General features: G+C 46.4%; 1 protein-coding gene across 3 annotated transcripts in view; it reads right to left on the reverse strand.

The window, feature by feature from the left end:
• Positions 1-15,752, reverse strand: part of ARHGEF37 (Rho guanine nucleotide exchange factor 37) — a 110,249-nt gene that overhangs the window by 62,817 nt on the left and 31,680 nt on the right. The window lies entirely within an intron of this gene.

The following is a 15,752-nucleotide window of genomic DNA, read 5'->3' on the forward strand; positions in this document are numbered from 1 at the left end:
CCACATAGGATTGCGCTTTATTCTCTTTCTCAATATATATATCTTTTTATTAGAGAATGTTTTTTCATAGAAGTTACATGAAACAAGATTTTCTGTATTCCATACGATGTTATACACATAGGAATAAAATGTTTCCATTATAACTTTTATCTATAGAATGTCTATTTCCCTTTATACATATAACAGTTTATACATACAGTATGCCAATACATGAGTGTCCTTGTTACAATGTATTGCCTAAGCGTATTACTGGTTTGAATGGTGTTTCGTGAGTGTTTCTGGTTTCTAGCTTAAAGGAGAAACCCATGTCCTACATGTGTTTTGTTTTTTTAAATAAATCAGTTTTGTAGTATTAGATAATACTTTAAAAAAAAATGTATTCAACTCTTAATGCCATTTCGAATGAGTTTTAATATACTGAGCATCCCTTGATTTCTATATAGCAGATTTAGCCCACCTCCCCAGCAGAGCAAAATCTTTGTAACTTTCCTGTTTGTGGTCATTTGTTGCCAATATTCCCAGCAGTTTGAGCTGCAAACTGTAATAATAGATAATGTTACTTTAGTAATTTAAGATTACATTGCTGAGTTACACTGACTGAAGGATTGATTGAAACTGAAAGGTGGCCATTTAGTGAACCAGGATCTTTGTTGATCAATTACAGGAGAACTTATCGATCAGTAGCGTAGATAATTAGTTTTCAATAAAGGTTTCAATTATAGCCTTCTATATTAATACAAACCAACAAATTTTTTAAGTGCCACTTGAATTGCCTCTTTAATATTTTGCCTCTACAATTTGTTTAACTCTTTAAATTTGAACTTAACCTTTAATGCTCATTCTCCTCCCTCCCGTGGGATCTATTTCTAATCCTTTCTGAATCCTTGTTATTTATTTATCATTGTCAGTAAGAGGATGGTGCTCTCTTTAAGTATGCAAGGGAACTCAAGCAAAAGTGCCATGGTGTGTGTGCTTGACAGGGAGTAAAACAGAAAGTGATACCAATGGTTACTCAGACAAGATGGTTTTCCATGTTGGAGGCAGTTAATGCTTTGCCAGCAATGTAGAGACCTTTCACTGTTTTTTTACTAAGTGATGATGCTTCCGGGAATACATTTGAGACCCATAAAATAGGTGTTATCAGTGAAGTTAACAGAAACACCATGTACTGTATCTGGAAGTTTCTAACAGAACATATAACTCCAGTTTTTAATGTCATTAAAACTCTTGAATCTGGAAGCACACATGTACCAAGTGATTACCATAGTGGGGGTTCAAACCAAGCACCTATTGGAAAGTAAGGCCTCGGCCATGTTCCTTGCTTGCTGGCGGAAGCGTGCTGACGCGCGCTCCCGCTCAGCACTGAGCCCCTACAGCCGCAATTAGAGCGGCTTTAGTAGGGGCTCACCTATGCTTCCGCAAGCGTGCGTAAGCGCAGGTCTTAGGGGAATTTAAAAATCCCCCGCTTGCCGGCGCGACAGGCCGGTCACGTGAGCGGTTCGCCCAATGAAGGCGAACCAGCTCTGTGACGTCACTGGCCCGCCCCCGGCCCGCTCCCTGATGGCCCGCTGACAGCGCGTGCGGTAAGCAACCGCAAGGCCAGGGAAAGCACCCGCTTTCCCTGCGCCTCAGCGCGCCTCAGCACGCCAGCAGGGAGCATGGCCGAGGCCTAAAGTGGGTAACACTTTCAGTGATTTAGGTCCTGCCACGTGGGCTTTGCTTCAGTGGTTACCGTGAGAAACAGTTTTAGATTGTTTTATGATTCCATGGAAACAAAAATGGCACGCAATGTTCAGCGTAACATCCCTTCTCCTGCCAAGGCATTTGAAGCACAAGAGGCATCCCTTTGGTACATAATTCAGATCCTTGACCCATTTTGGAAAGGAGTGTTTAGGATTATAATAATTATATATTTTTTGTTTTCAGGGGTGTATGTACAGTATATGTATATCTTTATTGACACAACGCCATTCAGGTACATAGGGCATTACAATACAGGCAACAAAATATAATAACACAATGGGAATAAGCGCTTCGGTCGTTAAAACAATAGAAAAAGGAGTCCCTGACCCGAACAGCTTACAATCTAAGTACTAAGTGGGGAGAATTTACAGAGACAGTAGGAGGGTGTTCTGGTAAGTGCCCCTGCAAGGGGCCAAGGCCCGTGCATATGAGATGTATTCAGCCAGTGGAGCTATCCATATGCTTTGTTAAAGAGGTTAAAGTGTTTAAAGAAAGGTCCTAAGGGTGGAGAGAGAGGGTGCCAGTTGGAAATTGAGGGAAAGGGCATTCCTGAGGTAAGGGGCAGTGAGACAGGTTTTTGGCAGGAGGGGGATTTAGATACAAAAGGGGTAGACAGATGATATCCTTGAGCAGAATGCAGGAGTCGGGCAGGTGTAAGGCTTGGTCCACGCTGCCTGCTGCAGCGCTCGCTATGGCGGCCGGGCCTGCTGCGAGGGGCGGCCGCCGCGCTGCGTGTTATTCAGACACATTAAAACGTGAAAAAACACAGAAGGTATAAACTGCTCACTGAGTGAAAATAATGTCATTTGAAAATATGGTTTTCGCCCTAAAAATGCCTAGATTGGCATTGGGTGCATCAGATGGGCTAATTGTAACTCTATTACCAAAATTAGAAAAAGGGATGTGTTGCCACCCCCTCCCTAGCTAGAAGCCCACTAATAGATGCACTCCAGGGCTATTAAAACATAACATTTATTGTAACAATTAAAAAAGATCTACACATATATAATGATCATGATTCGTGAAAAATAAATTGTGAAGTGAGTTAAAATGAGTAGGCGTAGGTCTGGTACTGGTGAGGCTGACTATCAGGTGTATAGCCCTAGTGTCGAATATTATAATCTTAGACAACTACTAGAATATAATTGGCAATGAATCCACCTATAGAACCTAACTATATGTACAGCAACTGATCCTAATTAGTGTGGCTACTTGGTATATGTTAATAGTAATGTGCTCATTGTGTGATGAGGTGTTAACACTAACACAGCATACCTAGTAACCAACCAACGATTGCAAAATATAAAGCAAGCCGCAGGATTGTGATAGCTAATGGTAACGTGGTAATCAGATGGTGGGGGCTAACCTAGATATAAACGCCATGCTAACCATGGCACAGCTCCAACCTCACTGCATAATTTTACTCCTAGCAGCTAAATGATGATAGTTTACAGTGATGCGGGTCAGCTGAGCACAATCATTGGTTGGTGGTATGTGGATTGAACCTGTGTAGGGTAACATCAGCTCACCTAAACCAGTGGTATATAAATGGCAAAATAATATCAGCATATAACATAAGCTTATTGGCAGTCACCTCTTCTCTGAAATGCATTAATTGTATACATAACAGAGGTGAGAGTACACACAAGCTGTCATAAAATGCTAATGTAGCAAGGAAAGGTTTGCTACTACTGTGGTCACAACAATTGGATTGTGCACAGCTATGTACTGGGTTATATGCACGGATAATAGACCCGTATATCCTGAGGCATATTGTGTGTCTGGATATACATGTTATAAATAGCTTAACACATAGTAGTGTAGATAGTATCCCGCACCCCTGCATAAATATAACCCATTCTATCAGCAAACATGACGTTGTATGACCCAGCGGTCAAATGCAGACTGAAATCTCATATATGCACACGGCGGTGCCTGAAAAGGGAAGGATCCCTCAGTGAACCAATACAAACACAATCACAATGTAGCCACTGCACAGAGGATACAGTTGCCAGCGACACACAGTTACCAGACCCTCCTCAGTGATGACGTCACTGCGTCATTACACCCTATGCGTTTCCCTCCCGAACTGAGCTTCGACAGGGGCATCACACAATGAGCACATTACTATTAACATATACCAAGTAGCCACACTAATTAGGATCAGTTGCTGTACATATAGTTAGGTTCTATAGGTGGATTCATTGCCAATTATATTCTAGTGGTTGTCTAAGATTATAATATTCGACACTAGGGCTATACACCTGATAGTCAGCCTCACCAGTACCAGACCTACGCCTACTCATTTTAACTCACTTCACAATTTATTTTTCACGAATCATGATCATTATATATGTGTAGATCTTTTTAATTGTTACAATAAATGTTATGTTTTAATAGCCCTGGAGTGCATCTATTAGTGGGCTTCTAGCTAGGCAGGGGGGTGGTAACTCATCCCTTTTTCTAATTTTGGTAATACATTAAAATGTGATTAGACCTAGCAACAGAGTGCTAGGACACGTCCCCTGGCGGTTCAGCCAATCAGGGCGAACCTGCCGGTTGACGTCATTGCCGCGCCCCCGTCACACCCCTTGTCTTTTCCCCTGCTGCTCACTGCAGACCGGGGAACTCGGCTGCACGCGTCGCCAACCTCGCGGGCGCGTGTGCAGCGCAGGCACTTGGGCCGTAGCCTAGGATGTAAGGAGGTTCAGAAGAGTGTATAGCCTTAAATGAGTGGAGGAGAATTTTGTAAGTAATACAATATTTAATAGGAAGCCAGGAGAGGGATTTCAGCAGGAGAGACGCAGAGATATATTTAGGAGAGAATCAAGTGATTCTATCAGTAGCATTTAGGATAGATTGTAGGGGAGGCAGGAAGTCCGGACAGTAGAAGGTTACAATCGTCGAGACGGGAGAGAATGAGGGCCTGTATTAGAGTTTTAGCAGTAGACTGACAGAGGAAAGGGCGTATCTTTGCAATGTTAGGGAGGAAAAGAATGACAGGTTTTAGCTAAATTGTAAATGTGAGAGGAGAATGTGAGGGAGGAGTCAAATGTGATACCTAGGCAGCGTGCTTGTGATACTGGGTGTATGATAGTGCTGCCAACAGCAATGTAGAAGGGGGCAGTCTGTAGGGCCAGGCTTGGGAGGAAGTGTGAGGAGCTGCGTCTTTGACATGTTAAGTTTGAGTTGGCGGAGGGCCATCCAGGATGATATAATGGAGAGACATTCAGAGACCTTAGTCTGTACAGCAGGTGTTAGGTCAGGAGTTGAAACGTAAATGTGTGTGTCATCAGCTCCACCTAGAGAGTGGATAAAGAGAAAAGAGAAGAGGTCCCAGGACAGATCGCTAGGATACGCCAACAGAGAGATTGACAGAGGACGAGGAAGAGTAAACGAGATACTGATAGTACGATGGGAGAGGTAAGAGGAGATCCAGAATAGAGCTCTGTTACGGATACCAAGAGTATGGAGAATGTGAAGAAGAAGAGGGTGGTCCACAGTATCAAGGGCTGCAGAGACTTTGAATAGTATGAGAAGAGTATGTATGTATGTATGTATATCTTTATTTATAGAGCACCATTTATGTACCTTACACTTCACAGCAGTAATACATGTGATAATCATATAAATAACAAATAATACAAATAATACATACTAGGAAGAACTGCTTTTAGGCATAAAAGTGACATTTAGAAAAAGGAGTCCCTGCCCTGAGGAGCTTACAATCTACTGTGGCCTTTGTCTTTGGCAGCATAGAGGTCATTAATTATTTTAGTCAGGGCTGTTTTGGTGGAGTGAGCAGTGCGGAAGCCAGAATGTAGATGATCTAGGAGAGAATAGGTGGGGAGAAAATGAAGCAAGCGATAGAATATAAAGTGTTCAAGGAGTTTAGCAAAAGGCAGAAGGCAGGAGGGAGAGAGGGCGATAGTTAGAAAGAGAGGTAGGGTCAAGCTTTCAGTTTTTGAGTAAAGGTATAACTGTAGTGTAGCCATGTGTAAAACTTGTGTACATCTCTTTCTCATGCTGGCAGTAATCCTGGTAAGTATGCAGGGTTGCCAGTAACAATCATGGAGGTTTGCCCTCAAACCCTGGTGAAGTGTCATATGTAACAAAGGAAGTGACAACATGCTTTGTGTCCACTGTTAGTGACACAAAGGTGGGTCTGCTTCTGGAGGTTATATAAGACACAGCACTGCCTAAAGTTAGCAGTCTAGTTCTGGTTATGTTCCTGAGTGGAGTGTCTGCAGCAGTTCAAGTCTGTCTGTCAGATACTTCAGTGCAAGCTGATTACACACTGTGTCCAGGGACCTGGCACAGTTGGTGGATCTCCCTTAGGGGAGAGGTGGAAACAACTCATTAGGAGAAGGAACCTTCTGCATGGAGTACTCCAACAGAATGAGCGGCTAAGTGACGGCCGCGAAGAGGGGCAGGTCTGCCTATGGAGGTGACATTAAAGATGCCCTGGTTCAAAAGATCCCTTCTGTGTGAGAGTGAAGTTATTCCACAGAAGGATGCACCAAGAAGGAGTTCCCCATCAGATACTTCCCCTGCAGCCGTAGGGATCCTGATGGGGTGGAGGCGCTGTAACCAAATGTGAGTAGGACTCAGAGCACACTACCTCAGACGCCTGTCATGATGATATTCCCCATACCAACCCAGCGGGAGACTCAGGAGTCCTGTTGCCAGCAGGTGCACCACACATACACATCCATGTAATTGGGGGATTTTCTTACATATGGGTCAGGATCAGAAGGGCCCGGGGAAAACACCGTTACAGTAGCATTCTTGGAGGAGGTGGGAAAGGTAGCACAATAGAGGGAAGAGTTGAAAATACAGTATGTGTGTAGGGATTAGAGTAGGAGTGAAGGTTTGAGAAGATGGGAGGGAATTGCTTCAAGTGGTAGAGGTGGAAGAGCAGGGCCGCTGATGGGGGGGAAGAACCGGGACAAGTATCCTGGGCGCAGCGGCAACTTGAGGACCAGCAGCCGGGCTCCCTGCAGCCACCGGGCCCAGGACGGCGTGCGCAGCGCAGCACACACAAGGTATGGCCCTCTATGGGGCCAGCCCCAGTAACTACCTGCGCTCGCCTACACAATGCGCGATGCGCAACCGCTTTCGCCAAGCAATGGCCACGTCACAGCGGCTGTTCAGCCAATGATGGCGAACCAGCCATTTGACGTCATGGCCGCGACCCTGCTGTGCCCTCGCCATGCCCCTGTCGCAAGTGATCTGAAGTCCATCAGATTGCTCGGCTGGAGGGGGAGAGTGCTCCGTCATCCCGCAGCGCACACCAGGCAGCTTCCAGTGCAGAGTCAGACTGAGTGAGCCAAGTCTCAGTTATAGAATACAGGAGCAGAGAGAGGGAGAGAAAGAAGCAAGGAGGAGACTCATGGATAGAAAGAGAATGTGTGTGGGGGATTTGTAGGGGTGAGTTTTAGTGTTGGGGGTATTGCTCTGTAGTGTCATAGGGCTCAGATTTGAAAGGAGTTCATGACAACTGAGAAGTGGGGAAGGAAGGATAGATTTAGATATATGAATGGAGTTAGAGACATAATGAGAATGGTAGAAAGAGAGTTGAAGTTTGAGAAGAAGTGAGGTTAGAGTAATAAAGAAAGATGGGGAGGCATGGCAGTGCTAGTAGTGCAAGTTCAGTGGTGAGTGCTGAGCATTAGGATGAAGACAAAATGTTCTCAACGGGTGGTGGGCTGGAAAAGGAGTGTCATCAGTACTTGGCAGAACCAATACCAGGAACACAATACACTTACAGTTCAGTGTTATTGTAATGGCAAATTAAACTGTTGGCCTGAGTTAGCAGAATGTGCTTTGAATATTCTTGGTCTTCCTGTGTCCAGTGCTAATGTGGAACGTGCCTTCTCAGAAATTCAAATAGTTACAGCAAGAGAGAGCTAAAATGTCAAAGGAATCACTCAGAAAGTATTGCATGGTGTATTACACAAAATGGTTAACTAGACTGTTATTTAAATATTATGATGTGTGCACCATATGATGACAGATCTCATTTTAACTGAGTAACTATTTTTTCACAGCACAGTTGTATATTGATATGAGAGAATGCACTGCCCAGTTAACAGAGAAATACTTTTAAGTACATTTTTAAAGTAAAACACTACATTCTTTCTTAATATGCAAAAATGAGCCGCTCATTTAGAGTTTGACAGTTCTTGCTTTTATTATTATGACAGCATGTTTGCGATGGAGAAAACAGGGAAGAAGGGGGGAGCAGGGGTCAGCAGTAAAACTTCATAAGACTCCTAATGGGAACCACTTTTTTGAAATCTGTTTTGTAATCCATTGTGTGTGGTCGGTGACATTGTTATATCATTTCGTATTGCATTTCTATGCTTTTTAAATGTGCTTCAAAGCGTTTTTGAAATAAACATTTTTGGGAAATTATCTGTTTATGCCATGTGGTTTGAGCTGTCTATTTCTGAATTCCAGCTCTCCTTTGTTCGTCAAGGTGCTATTTACATTTGATATTGAGTGCTATTATCTACTGAGTTCTTTTTTCTTTTTGGTGTATTGCTATTTACATTTGACTTGGAGAGATAGAGATATTAAATGTATACATATTTCATGTTATTATAACCTATACACCTGTGATATAAATGGGTGTTTGAATCTATCTGACTGATGCTCTCTATTATTAGAATCCCATAGCGTGATTTTATATATGCGCTCTGTCTACTGACAGCATCTAGACCTTTAATATTTTAGTTCTTAGGATTTTAAAATATTTGTATAAACTAAAGGTTGTAATATGTATCCAAGGAGGACTAATACCAAAAGGGGGGCTTATGTTCTGTCTAACATCTTTGTTTGAGATTATTATAGGTTGGTTTATTGTGACTCATTTACTTAATATACTATTACATCGCATTTATATGCTTGGTGATATTATGTACAACTGTGCAAAGTATTTCTATGTATAGGGATACAATTCGAACATGTTAATTGATTTATATATGAGATATACATTTCCCTGAGTCATTTCACTTATTTTTATATATATATATATTTTTTTTTTTTTATTATAATTTTATTTTATGGATAAGGAGCTTAAGACATTTACACAATAGTGTTCGTTTGCTTTCTCATCTGTAATGTACTGTGATGCGGATGCTAGCACAGTTCGATTTTATGTCTATGAAAGGTTCTTCAATGTAGGTGTATTTATTAAATATTTTAAATGTAAAAGGCATTTTAACAGTTTTTAAATAGCTTCCAATATGACTAAGTTCATTTGGTGAGAGGGATCTTTGTCAAAGTGGCTCAGAGACATCAAAAGGCTTAGTGAGTGATGAGCAATCTATGCAAGTTTTTAGGATAACTATAGACAGGGTTTTTTTTTGTGATGTGCGGTCTCTTTCCCTGCTTGTTTTTTCCCCTGCTTGCAGTCTCTGCTTGCTGCGGGCCATCACTCTAAATGAGAAGTGGGGGAGAGGTAGGGGGAGAGAGAGGTAGGGAGAGAGAGAGAGAGGTGAGGGGTAGAGAGAGATGGGTGGAGGGATAGAGAAGTGGGGGGAAATAGGTGGGAGATAGAGAAGAGGGGGAAGGAGAGAAGTTGGCGGAGATAGAGAGGTGGGGGGGAGAGAGAGAGAGAGGTAGAAGGAGGTGAGGTGGGGAGGGGAGAGGTGGGAGGTAGAGAGAGGTGGCGGGAGATAGAGAGAGATGCGGGTAGAGAGATAGAGAATGGGGAGATGCGAGCTGTCTGCAGCCCTGAGTACCAGCACCTGTTTATTTACAAAAAAGCACTCACTATAGGAATTCAAGTATATTTTATCATTAAAGAGTTATTCATTTTGTTTACAAGTTCAGGTTATCCCCATAGAGAGGAGTTTGGATGCAGAGCCTGCAGTGTTTGCTGGTCGCAGCAGGAGGCGAAGTAAGTCGTCTGCCAGACCGGCTGGGGTAAGAGGCCAGCCCTAGTACCTACACCCACTGCCTCCATTCTGTCCTCCCCCCACTTGTTGTGAAGTGGCATCCATGCATGGGGAAGGTGGAGGGAGTTTTTCTTGTGAAGCCCCTGAACTTAGAGGTTCCATTACTGGGTTTAAGTGGTCCCCTTAGGTTGGGACAAGCGAATTGACGGTGGTTACCATCATAGTTAGCGTAATTGCAAAAACACCCCATATTTGCTCAACTCTGTTTAAATACCAAGTCGTGGTGGGATTTGCGCATAGGTCCTGCCTGTTACGGGGCAGCTTTCAGGTATGTGCGTCTAATTTTGGAGCAAGATTATTTAAACGCAACCGTTGTGCTGGTATTTGAGGACTTGGCCCACGTATTGCAGATCGCACTTACAGGTAAGCAGATATACCACATATGTCGTATTGCAGTTGATATACCCTTTGATTTCATATTTCTCTATGGTTTGGTAAAGCCCTGAGGTGAGTGTGAGTGGCGAGTGGGCAGGACTAATTTAAGAGTGGCTCCCTGGTGCCCATTTTCTTTTTCACTACATGAATATGAAAGTGTGCAATGATCATTTTAACAGAGCAGCAATTTTTACACTTAAGGTTAAAGGTGCAATGCATTCTTTCTTAATAATGTAACGGGTGTTCCATCTAGTCTGACCCACCCAATCTCATATTGGCCCCTGTGGTCTAACCAGTCCCCCATTACCTGGTCGTGTCTGATGGTGCACCTGTAGGCAACAGGACTCCTGAGTCTCCCGCATGATGGTATTCGGGGATTGTCAACCCAGACAGGTAGCTGAGGTAGTGTGTGCGAGTCCTACCTACATACAGTGCAGCGCCTCCACCTTATCAGGATCTCTGCGTCCGCCAGGAGATGGGTCTGATGAAGAACTCCTCTATGGTGCCTTCCGCTGGAGAGTAACTTCAGTCTCACACAGTGGAATGTCTTTGATCAAGGGCATCTTTATTATAGTGGTATGGGCAAGCTGCCCCTCACAGCCAGCTGTCTCAGCCGCACATATTCCTTTGCTGTCCCTTTGACAGGTACGCCCTCCCAATGGAGTGGGATCCCCTCTCCCCGCAGGGAGATAACCCCTGTGCCAGGTCCCTGGACACAGTGTGGCTCTTATCCAGCTTGCCATAGAAATGGACAATAGTTACGGCACTAGTGGGTCCTTTCGTCCCAACGCACTCCAACAACTCAGTAAAAATTCAGCAACACACTAAATTTGGGCAGTGCTGTGCCTTATATACTTCAGGAACTGTCACAGCTCTGATGTCACTAATAATGGACTCAGAGTATGCAGCCACTCCCATCCATACATAGTGCACCACACCAGGGTTTGAGGGAAAACCTCCATGATTACTGCTGACATCCCTGTAACTTACCAGGTTTACTGCCAGCAGGGGAGACAACTGCAGACCATTTCACAGCATGGCTACAATCTCCCCCTGGTGAATCCCCACTGTCCCGGCTGGGACCTAAATTTGGTGTACCTTTTTCCAGGAAGCACTGTGAAATAGAACACATAATTAATCAAACAACATTCATGTTTCATAATTATCAACTGTATAACGCTCCTGACCAGCAGAGAGCACTCAAGTAAGACACAGACCTCACTATTCTGTCTACCTAATAATAGTGGCGAGGATCTGGTTTCTTCACCTCCCTACCTGCCATGTCAGTTACTGTAATGCTATACTCCCGAGCCAAGCCGCTCTCGGGTCTATACACCGCTTTGTGCATATATATGCTGCGCCCAATGCTCCATACTCGCATTAACTGGGAGATCCTCTCTTCTGCTCTGCGCCCCGTAATGGCACCCCCTTTATTTACCATGTACATTTCAATGGTTTCTCGTAGCCACCAATCCCGCTTATCCTCAATCTCCTGCATGAGGGGTTCGGGAACATAGGGGTACTCTAACCCATGGGAGTTTTTGTACTGGGCTACAATGGCCCTTTCTGCATGGCTGGTCCGGATTAATTTGGTATTACCTGCTCTCCCGGGTAGCACCCATGACAGGGGTTCATCCGGCTCTGCCGGATCCTCAAGTTTACTAGGACCCAATGGCTCTATTAGCCCTCGACTAATGTCGTACCACGGTTCTGCAGGGCCTTCAAATGAGCCTCCTCAGTGAATTCTCCCTTGGCCCACCAATAGTCCACCACCCCATCCCGCTCTAGGATGAACCGCGTCCTATCTAACCAGGCCTCGTAGCCCTCAAATAAGGGGGCCCACCACCGGGTCTCCTTAACCTCCTCTGTACCGGACTCTACAGACTCTCCCTCCTCTAGTTCTCCCCAGGAGGACACTCCGGATGTCCCGGTAGACCGTGACTGCGATCCCACCCTCTTGGGCCTACTCTCTAGGGTGACACTCACAACGCTTAGGCCATCACTAGATGCGGACACTTGCCGCGAATACCTTCCACCCACCGAACCATCATCAGACGTACCCCAGTCCAAGCCCCCTTCAGTCCGTTCATCCGACGTGACCCGGGAACCCCCTGACATTCCTAAGCTCGACGAGGAGCCGAAAGAAAAGGTGGCTGGGGCTGGGGCTTTAACTAGGGCCTTGGGTCTAACTAGGGTCGGGGTTTGGGCATAGGGCCGGACAGTGGGTATACGCGGGGCTTCGACCCGCTCTTCACCGCTACCTGGTACGGTGCCACCGCATGGGCTCTCCGCTTCTCCGGTCTCACTGCTCTTCAGCTTCCGCGTCGATCACCCGCTCCTCTTCAACCTAGGCGATCGGCTGACACTGCTCGAACGAAGAGGCGCCGTCATCTCCCAATCAGTTCCGCCATGGTCGCCGGAAGCTACGTCCTGGAACGCACGTGCTTCGCTGCCATCCCGGGCTGGGTCCCCAAGCGAGCCTCTTCCTCCATGACTACATCCGGCAACGCCTTTTTCCGCTGTGGCACCGCCTGGGCCCTGCACCGTCCCTCCTCCGCCGTTGACACCCTCGGAACCTGGTAATAGCAGGGGCTTTGCTTACCGTTCTGTGGTATTGGGGTGGATCTGCCGCCATCGGAACCGCTGGTCACCACGGCCGTGGGACTTCGCCTCTCGGGCGACCGCTGAACGGGCGACACTCTGCTCCGCTCACTTCCGACACAGGTGAGTGGCACTGGATTAATCGTACTGCTGCTGTGGCTCACTGGTGGTCGGGCCGTCAACGCAGTAGAGCTTGCTGTTTCCTCGTCCGAGGACTCCAACTTTGCATTAGGGCGAGTCATTCCGCTCGGTGATCGACGGTGAGCCCCCCTTTTATCACCGTGTCAGTGGTCGGTTTTCTCGTCTGGCTTGGTTTTGATGGTCGGGCCCGATCCCCTTTCTCCGGAATCAGTAGACTCCCGCCAGAGCGCACCGAGGAGTTCCGCAGACAGCATGGCAATATCTCCCGCGGTCTCCACTGCCTGGACCGGCACGAATGTCAGCATTGGCCACAGGTATTGCAGGCCACATTGTGCGCATCGCGCCGTAGAGCTCACAGAACCGCCCGGCAGTCGACACTGCAGGCACAGGCATGCCACTGTTTCTATACCCGCCACTCGGAGTATCAAGAAGCCTCCTGGGGCCGAGTAGGGATGGGTAGATATCGGTGACCCTTCTTTGGATTTGCAGGCCATAGTCACTAGAGGAGGCACTCTCACTAGTGGTCTATTCTGCTCGCTGGCTCCTCGCAACTGAAGTGCAGGGGCTGGTTTGCCAACCCCTCCTCCAACTAACTCCATACGCATCCACCACAACCGGGAACCACCCCCCCCCTGGTGGAAACTGGAGGGAGGTCCCTTAATTTGGTCTGCTGACCCAGCACAGGGCTGAGCTAGTCATAGTCCATGTGGGTGCGGCTCCAGCTTTCGCGCCATACTCCCCATCAGGGTGGAGTTTTCCTGTTGGCGCCACTCCTGGCCAACTCTCTGCAAGTTGAGAATTTGCAATATTTTCTGCAACTGGCCCACGCTGTCTCCCAGGGAAGCGGGAACCGCCATCTTGGTTTGAAATGTCACTCTGCAAGTTGAATGAGGTAGCGTTTAACGGTTTGTACGTTGAATGACAATCCAGTCCATTATGTTCGTCATATCTCACGACAATGTCCTCTTCACTGTCCTCAGGGTTACTACCCCAAGGTCCTAGGCACGACCAACACGGTGCATTCACAGCTTTCGCACCACTCCATAACAGGCTCACAAAAGTCTCTTCTGTAGCTTGTTCTTCCAGCAGGCTCACACAAGTCTCCTCTGTAGCTTGCCCTTCACTCGCACACATGCCATGTGTGCTCTCTCCCTTGGCCTCCGTTTGCAATCTTGGACCTTCCGCACCGCGCGGATCCTCCATTCTTGCGATCGCCATTGGGCTATTGTATATTATTTTATAGTACATGGAGCTCCTCTCTGCCGGGCAGCTGCCACACTGATACAATAAAAATGCCTTGTGCACCACCTTGTGTACCTAATGTAGATCTGACTCTTGTTTGCACTACCTCAGGCTAGGCTCACTCTTTCTGTGTCTGCTGTATCTCCTTCCTCCCAATCTGTGCTCCCTTCGGTAAGTGGTCTGGAATGGGCTAGAGTACTCTGGCTCTTCCATGTAGTACTTTGGGCGTCTACCTTCTGTCGGCTAGTCTAGCGCAGACCCTCTACAGGATTCCTGCCCTAAATTACCAGTTTATCCCTTTAGGTGTCGTACCACTAGCACTACCTCAAGGGACTAGGACAGCTATAGTCCGGCTCCAGCCCCACTAACTCCTTGCAGGATCCCAGGGCGTCCGTGCGGCCTGCAGCTCCCCTGAATACCCTGGCTCCTTCCCACGCAGCACAAAGTGGCAGCAGACACTCTCCCTGTTTCCCAGTGTGCCTAGCAAAAGCCTGTCCTGTTGACAGGTATATCAGCAGCGCCTCCAACTGTAACGGGTGTTCCATCTAGTCTGACCCACCCAATCTCATATTGGCCCCTGTGGTCTAACCAGTCCCCCATTACCTGGTCGTGTCTGATGGTGCACCTGTAGGCAACAGGACTCCTGAGTCTCCCGCATGATGGTATTCTGGGATTGTCAACCCAGACAGGTAGCTGAGGTAGTGTGTGCGAGTCCTACCTACATACAGTGCAGCGCCTCCACCTCATCAGGATCTCGGCGTCCGCCAGGAGATGGGTCTGATGAGGAACTCCTCGGTGGTGCCTTCCGCTGGAGATTAACTTCAGTCTCACACAGTGGAATGTCTTTGATCAAGGGTATCTTTATTATAGTGGTATGGGCAAGCTGCCCCTCACAGCCAGCTGTCTCAGCCACACATATTCCTTTGCTGTCCCTTTGACAGGTACGCCTCCCAATTGAGTGGGATCCCCTCTCCCCGCAGGGAGATAACCCCTGTGCCAGGTCCCTGGACACAGTGTGGCTCTTATCCAGCTTGCCGTAGAAATGGACACTAGTTACGGCACTAGTGGGTCCTTTCGTCCCAACGCACTCCAACAACTCAGTAACAATTCAGCAACACACTAAATTTGGGCAGTGCTGTGCCTTATATACTTCAGGGCTGTCACAGCTCTGATGTCACTAATAATGGACTCAGAGTATGCAGCCACTCCCATCCATACATAGTGCACCTCACCAGGGTGTGAGGGCAAACCTCCACGATTACTGCTGACATCCCTGTAACTTACCAGGTTTACTGCCAGCAGGGGAGACAACTGCAGACCATTTCACAGCATGGCTACAATAATGAAAAATGTGTGGCTCGTTTAGGATTTCAGCAAGTGCTGATACCAGCTCTTTCAGGGCTATGACTAATGCCTTGGCTATGTACAGTATGTGCGTCTGTTCTGCTATGCCTAGGCTATTTTGTTCATGTTAAGATTTTGCTGTTCAACATATGCTTGCAAACATTGCATCATAAAAATAAATAAGACCATACATTACTTATATAAAAAATAATATATAAAATAATAATAATAATATATAAAAATAATGCATGTAAGTAACAGTATCCGTGTATGATTTCATGTCGGCTGATTTCTATGTTGTCCCGGTGTGGAGGGAGTACAGCTCTGTTGGTGATAATGTTT

Source organism: Ascaphus truei, chromosome 5 (assembly GCF_040206685.1).
Source record: "Ascaphus truei isolate aAscTru1 chromosome 5, aAscTru1.hap1, whole genome shotgun sequence".
Taxonomy (NCBI): domain Eukaryota; kingdom Metazoa; phylum Chordata; class Amphibia; order Anura; family Ascaphidae; genus Ascaphus; species Ascaphus truei.